The 10,092-nt window shown below is 35.6% G+C and overlaps 1 long non-coding RNA gene across 1 annotated transcript; it reads right to left on the bottom strand.

Annotated features, from left to right (window-relative positions):
- Positions 1–483: 483 nt before the first annotated feature.
- Positions 484–9,301, bottom strand: LOC108978111. Its single transcript, XR_001994082.1, has 3 exons — positions 9,051–9,301; positions 5,161–5,324; positions 484–606 (listed from the first exon to the last, which is right to left on the bottom strand). It is a non-coding gene; the product is annotated as an uncharacterized LOC108978111 (long non-coding RNA).
- Between the last annotated feature and the right edge of the window lie 791 nt (positions 9,302–10,092).

A 10,092-nucleotide genomic window follows, 5' to 3' on the forward strand; every position in this document is an offset into this window, starting at 1 on the left:
CATTCAAGTAAATTAAGAAATGAAAGAAACTTTTTATCATCGCATTTAGGTAAACAAAAAATAACCCGAAAATATGCGTTGGTGTTAGTGCATAGAGAAAAAATGTGTAGTAGTATTGAAATATTTCACACAAGAGGGTAGGTGGTTGGCAGAGAAGCGAAATGCTCATATACACGTATACAATGAGATTTCGCAGGAAATGGCACAAAACTACACCGTCGACGAAATTCACTGCAAGGTGAAAAACATGGCAAAGAAATACAGGTGAGTTTTTTCAATAATTATATTTCTTCTTTTAACACATTAATAACTCTACTTTCAGAAAACCAAAATTGGCCCTTCTGTGGTAATCCCTCGCCTTGGAGGCATTATAAAGCTGTGCATCGCATAGGAGGGTGTACTGCCGTTAATTCGGCTTTGTACATAGAGACAAATTCCGAGGTAAAAAACTAATTTATTTTATTTATATAAATACATGCATTTACAAAGCTCATTTTTTTTAGAACTCAACATTAACCCAATTGTTGTCGCCGTCCGACCCCTCATTAGCACCTCCGTTGCCATCGCCATCATGTCCACCATCGTTGCCATCACCATCACCTTCATCTGCAACAAGAAAACGTAATTTTAGCGTTGAGTTGTTAAAGGTTTTAAATAAAAAAACTGACATATTGGAGGGGGTTGTGTATGAAACAAAGCACGTCTGAGAGGAAATAATTCAGACTGTTCGACAGCACAATAATTTGTCCGAAAGATTTTTAACCCTTATGGAGAAAATCGCAGAGGAACTTTAAGTTTAAAACCATTATTTAATGAAATATTTTGTTATTTTCTAGTCATAAAACATTATATAATGTAACAAAAAATGAATTTAAATAAAAAAATTATCTCTTTAAAAAATGGATGTTTGTAATTCTGTGTACTAATATTTGTTTTCTGCTACTCTATACATCTATACTCACGAAAACTCAGTGTTAAGTATTTCTAATAGCCGATGTTGTTACTCAGCTCTTGTAGTGTGATGTGGTTGAATTTCTGTATTTATTTCTGCAGCATCTTGGATCCACGAAGAAGGAATTTTACCAAATTGTGCAAAATACAGTATGCATGTATAATAAAGTTAACATTTTTTGGAGCTACCGGTAAACTTATGCCAATTTTTCTAAATGGGGCTTTTAACGATAGTTAAATATTTCTTTCTAACACTGGTTGATTGGGTGAGTATGGAAAAGGATTCATCATGTAACTCGACAATCGAATGGCTGAATCGCCAATAAGTAATACGGGGACGTTAACATATCCAATCATTTTGACGCTCTGAGCAAAAAATATCAGCTGTTTTATACAATTTCTTTAAGGAACTACCTTCAACAATGTAAGAATAGTTATTTCTTCCATTGACCCAACATATATATATATATGTAAATTTTGATCTATAAAATAGTGAAAGGATTTATATAAATATTTCCAATAAGTATATGAAATTTACCTATAGTTGCAACTTGCCGGCAGAACAACCGAATAGCACCCTTTATAATTGTAATAATCGATCACATCTTCCATTTTCGGCTAATATTTTGAAACAGTTTTAATAGTAATGTATTTATACTTTTGTTTAACAAATTGTGGTTTTGCACCATCTGTGCGGCTAACGTGCGTGTGCGGCAATGCTTGTCTTTTATCCATTTTTGCTTCATCAAATTCAAAATGTTCTAAAATGCCAATCAGCTGTTCGCTAACTCGCATCGCCGATGTCTGTCACCTATAAATTTGGAGTCGTCTGTCAAGGCTATTAGATACTTTAAGTCACACTATAATTCTAAACAGTATAATATCAATGCGTTGGTACCTGTAGTATGCAATGAAAATAGAATACTTATTTACACACATATATGTATGTAAGTGCACTAAGCATCAACACATATACATACACATGTGCATAGTTAAGAGATTAGAATTAAGAAATGTATCGAGGAAAGAGATTTTAATAAAGAAGATCAGAGTCAAACGTGATCTCTCACGGTACAGAAGATTTTGAAGACTGTTTTTCTGTACACGACCATCAACACGAATTATTCCTTTGGAATCCTATGCATAAAAGTGCTGTGTTTCTTTCTGCATATCCTACATATGAAATTATGGGAAATTAAAGGCAACTGAAACAATAACCATTGTTTTTTATTGTGGTTATTTGGGTCTCAACATTCATTTGCAAAACTTTGGATATTCTCGAATGGAATGTTGTGTTATACATAATTTATTACTTTCAATGTCTTGAGGTTTTTTAAAAAGTTGTTATCTCTAACTGGGTGTTCACTAGCGTGYGAAAGATTCACGGTCAAAGTTCCGGAAACATTAGCATCAAATGTGCTGAATTTATGGTATTTTCCTTTTCTATAGGATCCAATGTCGGATTGGGTCACTCGAATGGGGCCAGTTAGATTTCCTACTGTTTCTAAAGATTTATATCTATGGGTGAGAAACATGTCGAAACTTTTCCAGGATGGTATTTCCGACTGCCTACCTCGTAACGTTACATTCGACCACAACATGTGCGAGATGTGATACATACCGAGGGTTGAAGCGGGAAGCGAGATGCATTTCCAGAAAGAAAAAAGTGAGGCCAAAATGCGTGAGGATGGAGGGCTTGACAAGCTGGCTGACAAGGGTAATGCTCGAAATATCTACGATAAGATGCGGTGACTAACAAAAGGTTTCAATACTGGAGCATACTCTTATAGAACCTCCAGAGGTGATCTGGTATCAGATGCTCACAGCATACTAAAATTGTAGAGGGAACACTTCTCCAGCCTGCTGTATGGCAGTGAAAGCATAAAGCTAGGAGAAGGCGAAACCGATTCCCCAAATGATGACAATGGAGCAGATGTTCCATTTCCTGATCATGAAGACGAAAGCACGCCTAAAGACTAGAATTTAAGTGTGCTGAACCCAATCCACAAAAAGGGAGACCCCACAATCGGCGCCAACTACCGTGGGATAAGTCTCCTAAATATTGGTCCTATAATAATGTTCTATCGAGCGTATTGTGTGAAAAATTAAACTGATTGGACATAATCAGTGTGGCTTTAGACCTAGAAAATCAACAAGCGACCAGATATTCACCATTCGCCAAATATTGGAAAAGAACTGTGAAAAGAGAATCGACACACAACATCTCTTCGTCGATTTTAAAGCTCCTTTTGATAACACGAAAAGGAGCTGCCTTTATGCCGCGATGTCTTAGTGTRGTATCTCCGCAAAACTAATACGGCTGTGTGAACTGACGTTGAACAACATTAAAAGCTACGTCATGATCGGGAAGGACCTCTTTGTGCCGTTCGATAGCAAAAAAGAGGTTCCAGATAAAGCGACTCCCTTTCGTGTGACTTCTTCAACCTATTTCTGGAGAAAATTATTCCAGCTGCAGAACTAAACCGAGAAGGTACAATCTTCTATAAGAGTGTACAGCTTCTGGCGTATACTGATGATATTAATATCATTGGCTTTGCAACTGCGCCGTTAGTCTGCTTTCGAGGGCAAGACGAAATATCTCCTGATATCAAACAAACAGTCGGCGCACTCGCGAATAGCCTCCCACGTCACTGTTGAGAGTCATAACTTCGAAGTTGTAGATAATTTCGTCTATCTTCTAACCAGCATTTACAACAACAATGTCTGATGGAAATTCACACACAGAATAACTCTTGCCAACAGGTGCTACTTTGGGCTGAGTAGGCAATTGAAAAGAAAAGTCATGTTTCGACGAACACAAACAAAACTCTATAAGTCACTCATTATTCCTATCCTCATTCGATGGAACTATGAGCTGTGCGAGATATACGACGACATTGACATAGTTCAGCGAATCAGGAGACAGCGGCTGCGCTCTCTGGTCCTGTCGTACGAATGGACGAAAACTCTGAAAGGTTTTAATCGCTCTTCCACTTTCTTGCGTTACTTTCTTGCGTTACTTGGGGTAGGTTGAATAAAATATTCAATTGCGCGTTGTGCTGAACTCGTTTGTTTTCATATTGCGACACCAGGTCTTCCATGTTATGATTTGTTAATGATGAATTTTGAACAACTGATCTTGCTTCTTCTCGGTTCTTTTGAATTAAACGAAACAGTCTTCTACGTTGCTGATCTCGTAATTGTTTACATGTATGGCCGTAAACATGTCTCTAAATATAAGCTAGGTTGCAAAATCTCCGTAAAATGTGTTACAAGGGTGTGGATGAACTGAGAGTCCCATGCCCCTCAAAGTGTATTCTTATGAAACTCGTTCCTTTATTAATGGGGTTCGGGTCTTAAGATCATCAATAGCTTGATTAATTGATCCTAAACTGACTTTTGTGTATTCAACTCCCCGAGTTTTGTGGGGTTCTAGGAACGGCATCGTACGACTTGTTAGCCTTGTCGTATATTGCATTGAGTTCAATTCTTTTTATTTCCAGAGGATAGACAGACTCATCTTCGGGTTGGGCGTTGTAGTGCTTTTCAATATACTTGAATAAATCGGAAATATAAAACTTGAATTTCCTTTCCATTTTCGATAAAAAAAATCCACCTAAGTTTTTAAAAAAGCCGGGTCGTAATAACTAATTAAATTAAAATGAAACAAATAAGAAATTTGAAAAAAAAAATGTGTTTATTTAAATTTGAATTTTATTAAACGAATTCCAATATTCTGTCGAATTCCCAGACAAGATCCGGTTCCGTTTATATAGGGTTAATTAGCAATGATTTATTTTTATTTTTTGATATATTTGTATATTTAGTAGTGAGCAATATTTAATGTGTAAAATTCCCATGAAGGAAAAATTTCCTAATGTGTCTTTTGAAATTTTTCCTACAGGTCCCTCTTTTTCTTGCTCACACTGCACTAGCAGTGAACATTAGTATGTTGTTAGTTCAACGGGTAGTGCAATTAAACATATGCGTGTAGGTACCAGAGGGTGCCAAAAGCAACGATACTGAGCTTTCAAAAAATATATTGTGAGCGTAATATGGCAATAACAAATTTCGCAAATACTTTCGTCTTAATACCGGTTAAGCAAAATATTTACTTTAATTATGATATTATTTTTGTTTATGTTTTATAATGCCGATTTATTCCGACTTGCACTAATAAATTTATTTTAATTTTAATTGTGTACTTACAATTTTTCCACGTATATGTTTGCTTGAGTATTTTTGTAAATTTAAAGGTGGTTGATTGGATGGGTGATTTTGTTGATTCATTGGATGGATTTATTTTATCAGGAACTCGATCCGGCTCGAAAAACCAAAATTACGGGGTACTCGACGTTGTGTTTTCCCGTGTGCTGAATAAAATAAAACAAGTGTATTATATAATATGGGCGGGTTAGTATATACAATTACTATGTGGGCTTAAACAATTATGTTCAAATTAAGAGTTAAGTATTTATAAGTATTTTTCCCGCTTTAATGAGCTGATGCAGCTACTGCTGTTGTTGCAACTGCTGATGTTGTTGTTGCTGAATAATTTTGCGCCTACTTGTCCGCTGCGTTGATATTCTTTATTGTGTGTTTCGGTTTTGGGTTCTCTGTCGATTATGTTGGCGCTATTGAATGTTTTTTGCATTGTTCTTTAATTCGAATTTAGACTAGTTAGGAATTTAGACTAGTTTAATGCAGGGATGACTTCATTTGATGTGAACAACTAATTTGTTTGCATTAGTACTGGTGCAATGCATCTCGAGCTTGCTGGAGGCCTTTCTTGAACTGCTTTCAAACGCTTTACCATCAGAAGAGGATGTTGCCAGCACATTTTGTTTACCAATAGCATTTCTTCGAGGGGAGCAACAATTACCCTAGGAGAACTGCATTGGCGATAAAATAGTGTCACCAGATCATCACAGATTCCCAAAACAACTTGACATACACCCCTTACATGGGTAGCATCTGAGAGCCTGATATAAAACGAATCAAATGTCATCTTAAGCGCGCCTTAAACACTTTGGTTCTAACTTACGAAGAATTTGAAACAATACTAACTTAAGCTGATCCGGTGTGAACTCGGGTCTTTTTTGCTATAGTCCTACAAATGTTACCTACTTTGATTGCGAGGCGAGTATTTTGTCCGTCGGCAAATCCGTTTAAAATAGTGTGCAGATAAATAGCATCATTGTCATACTCGTACATGAAGGCAACCCCCCACTAAATAGAAACTTGGCCGTGAGACTGATGGTCAAGTTTGGGTTATAAAATTAAAGATATCCAAAAGAGATCTGTTGAGACCAGTGATCAAACTATCGTTACTACTAACAAAAGGGGACACATTTTTTTTTATAGAAAAAGAGAGATTCTCTGTGAATTTCAACTATAGGTCTGGGGTCCCTATATTCGATATTTTGGGACTTAAAAAGTTTTGATTGGATTTTAACAATTTTTGATCAATAGGTGGCCTACTTGAACTATTTGTGCTAAGTTTTATCTGCTTATATTAATTGTTTCTTGATTTGTATCCTGGAAAGTTAAATAACTAAATGGAATTTTAAATTGTGTTACAAGTAAGATAAGATAAGAAGTAAGATAAGAATCTCAGTTGAATTTCATATATTGTTTACCATATATATATATATATATATATATATATACGAATATATTTGTATATAATTTTGTACCATATATTATATATAATTTGGTTGAAACTAATGAAGCAGGTCTCGTGATATGTGATTTTATCTAAAAGTGGACAGTGCCACGCCCGTCGTTTTAATTTAAGAACGGCTCATATAAATCCCTCTCTTAACATCTTGGGGTTAAATTCAATTTTAGTTAGTTAGTTAGTGGGTAAAGGTTCTTATGGAGTTTGTCCGTATGGAATTTGGAAATTGGATTTCGGAGGGTCCACTCAATTTACAGCTTGCACAGACAGTCACTCGGAATTCAACTCGTCTCGTCATCCTTTTATCTATCTCGATAAGTTTTGGGTGTTGCAAACGAATAAAACTAGTATAATCTGTTGCAACATATTGTAAGGGTATCGACATATTCTGTACTGTATATGGGAGGTAGGCTGTAGTCCGATTTTGCGCTGTGAGATAAGAATCTCGGTAGAATGTCATGTACCGAATTTGGTTGAATCGATCAAGTAGGTCCCAAGATATATGATTCTACCTTAAGTAGGTGTTGCTATTCCCATCGTCATTTTTGGACATTGGCTCTTACAAAGCCCTCTCAGCGATTAGATTCAATATATCTTGCATAATCATTTATTGATTTATCACGCTTTTAGTAATTTTTTAACGATACTGTTATATGGAGATTGTAAGGGGTTATCGTCCGATTCAATCCCTTTTACAGTGTAGGTAAGGTGCTTATAGAAATTGTTCTGAGTAAATTTGAATATTGCGACTTCATACGCAGATATATTTGTATGCATTAAGCCTCTTAGAGGGCGAGACTATAACCACTTATCCAAAATTTGTAGACGGCATGTGCTGCTTGCTTATGCAATTCCCTAAGTTGTAGGTGAATGGCATTTTGTGTGTGTGCCAGCGGTCCGATGAAGCCCATCTACGAACCTATTCTCTCTTTTTTACAATATCCCAATTTTTACTCTAATTACAGCTTGGACAGAGAGACAGACGGACAGACGGACGGTCAGACAGTTACTCGGAATTAACTCGTTTCGCCATTCTAAGTATTTATATCTACAGTGTACTCGCGAAAACTCGAACATTCGGAAACATTTATAGCTCTATCCAAATATTCAGAATTTATAGAATCGTAAAAAAGAAAATGAAATTTAGTATGTGTTAACAATATACTATCGGGTCCTGGAAAACGTAAAACATCCCATGTTTTAGAACTTTCGAAAATGGAAAAGGTACTATACAAATAGTTTTACGGATTGATTTTAAAGCAAAAAGCAAATTAGTTTCATGCCAAGTTAAGCAAGGACATGTTTTTGCCAGCGATGGATGGCTTCGAAATTAAAAAAAACGTCATGAAACAAACCTTATTTCAATCTCAGGGGAAAATTTTGGGTTTCATTTTTCTTTTGTAACACTACACTACAAACTGAATACCCTCTAACAATTATATTCTTTAACTAGGCAAAATTATATTTGAAAGGGATCGGATTATCTCAAAAGACTTTACTTCTTCTTGACAACGCACCTTCGCATCCAAACGAAGAAGAATTAAAGTCTGAAGATGATTCACTTGCAGCGATGTTCTTGCCCCCGAATGTCACTTCTTTGATTCAACCAATGGATCAAAACGTAATAAGAACCGATGAATGCGATTTGGTCGAATCAATGAAAAAAAATGTAAGAAAGCAATTCTGAAGATGAATTTTAGGCGGAGTGTGAAAATGAATCATTGTTCGAAAAGGCCGTACTGAATTCGGCCGAAAATAAAAAACGTCAAACATGTTCCTTGTATTATTTATGAAAATAAAAATGTTTGAATAAACTAGTCATAAATCATTAAACTACAGAATTCTAATGTGGAAAAATAGAACTGTTGTAAGAAAAGAACTGATAAACGAATAAATAAATCAAAATAGACTCGAAGAATTCGTTAACTCCAACACGCATGGTTTTGATTGGTTCTAGTTCTCGCGAGTGCTTGTACATATATTTTCACCCCTATTCTACTTGACAAATTCAACATATTTCTAATTTGTCAAAATTTGAAATTTATCAAGCATTTGGTATTCTGTGTCTGAAATATAAAATGCCTTAAGAGGTCCAACTTGGTCGGCAGCCAAGTGGAAGCGTAAATGCTTGTGTATGTTTCACATCGTTAAAATATGTTTCCATAGTCCTTAATGCATTGGAAACATCACTTGCGATCGCGAGCGCGCAAACTTAAGGCACATGCGCAAGCGACTGGTGAAGGCCCTCCGATGAAAGGAATAACGGAGTTCGAGGAGCAAGCCATTACAACCTTTGGGGCGGTGGATGGATTGCCGGGTGTTGGGACTTTGGGTCAGCAGGTAATATTTTAATTTAATATTTGTCGGACTATATATCTTATTATTACATGAGGCAATAATTGGTCCGTTTTATACTTACAGGTTTTGCCGCCGTTGTATTTAAATACAGAACCAGTCTTCGCTCAAGCTCCAGCTTCCTCCCCAACCGTCACATCGCGTGCTCCAGCTTTTCCTGCCCTCTCAATCATTTCTTTTTTCCTCACTATCACCTCCAGATTTGTCCTCTTCTTCCTTATCTGGTCCCATCTTACCTTCTCCTTTGCCATCGCCTACTTACATCCCTTCTGAAGGTAAATTAACTGTAGCGAAGATGCTTGGAGCAGTGCTAAAATAATGGAGCACCATGAAATGCGAGAGGAGGAGGCCATTGCTCTACAAAATAAAATTGTAGAGCAAAATGTGCAGATGACAGGGGTGGCCATTGCTCTACAAAAGAAAATTGTAGAACAAAACGAGCAGATGACGTGGGTTCTGAACCAAATGTCACAAGCACTAACCTCGATGTCAGAGATTATGGTTAAATTGTGCGAAAAATTAAATAAATAATAATAAAAATAAAATATACTGAATTATTTAAACATACGTATTGTATTGTGTGCAAATTGTAATAAATAATAATAATACTAAAATATAATTAATTATTTAAACAAATGTAGATATCTTTTTATTCATACTTAGAGAAAGTAAAATGTACAAAGGCAGTAAGTAACTTACATATCTTAATATATAAAAATCCAGTGTCCGTGTGTATGTCTGGAATGAACTCAAAAACGAGTCAACTGATATTCATGAAAGTTGGCATATACATACATGTAATTTGGTCCAACTTAGATGATAGGATAGCTTACATCTCAATTTATACTCGCAATATTATATTATTGCAAACTATTCGTATTGTTTGTTAACTCAAAAAGGTTCTAACAGATGGCGCTATGTTAAAAATACAAACGTTTTATATAAGCTACAATTTTATCGTCTCCACAATTAATAATTAACACTTCTAATTTACAGTTACATAAATACATCCAAATATATAATCTACAAAATCAGAGAACAGTGAAATTCATTCACATAAAATTAAATTAAAAGTTTATAATTTTCAGCTGTCACTAAAACAACAC

This window comes from Bactrocera latifrons, unplaced genomic scaffold (assembly GCF_001853355.1).
Source record: "Bactrocera latifrons isolate USDA-ARS-PBARC rearing strain unplaced genomic scaffold, ASM185335v1 scaffold_1179, whole genome shotgun sequence".
Lineage (NCBI taxonomy): Eukaryota > Metazoa > Arthropoda > Insecta > Diptera > Tephritidae > Bactrocera > Bactrocera latifrons.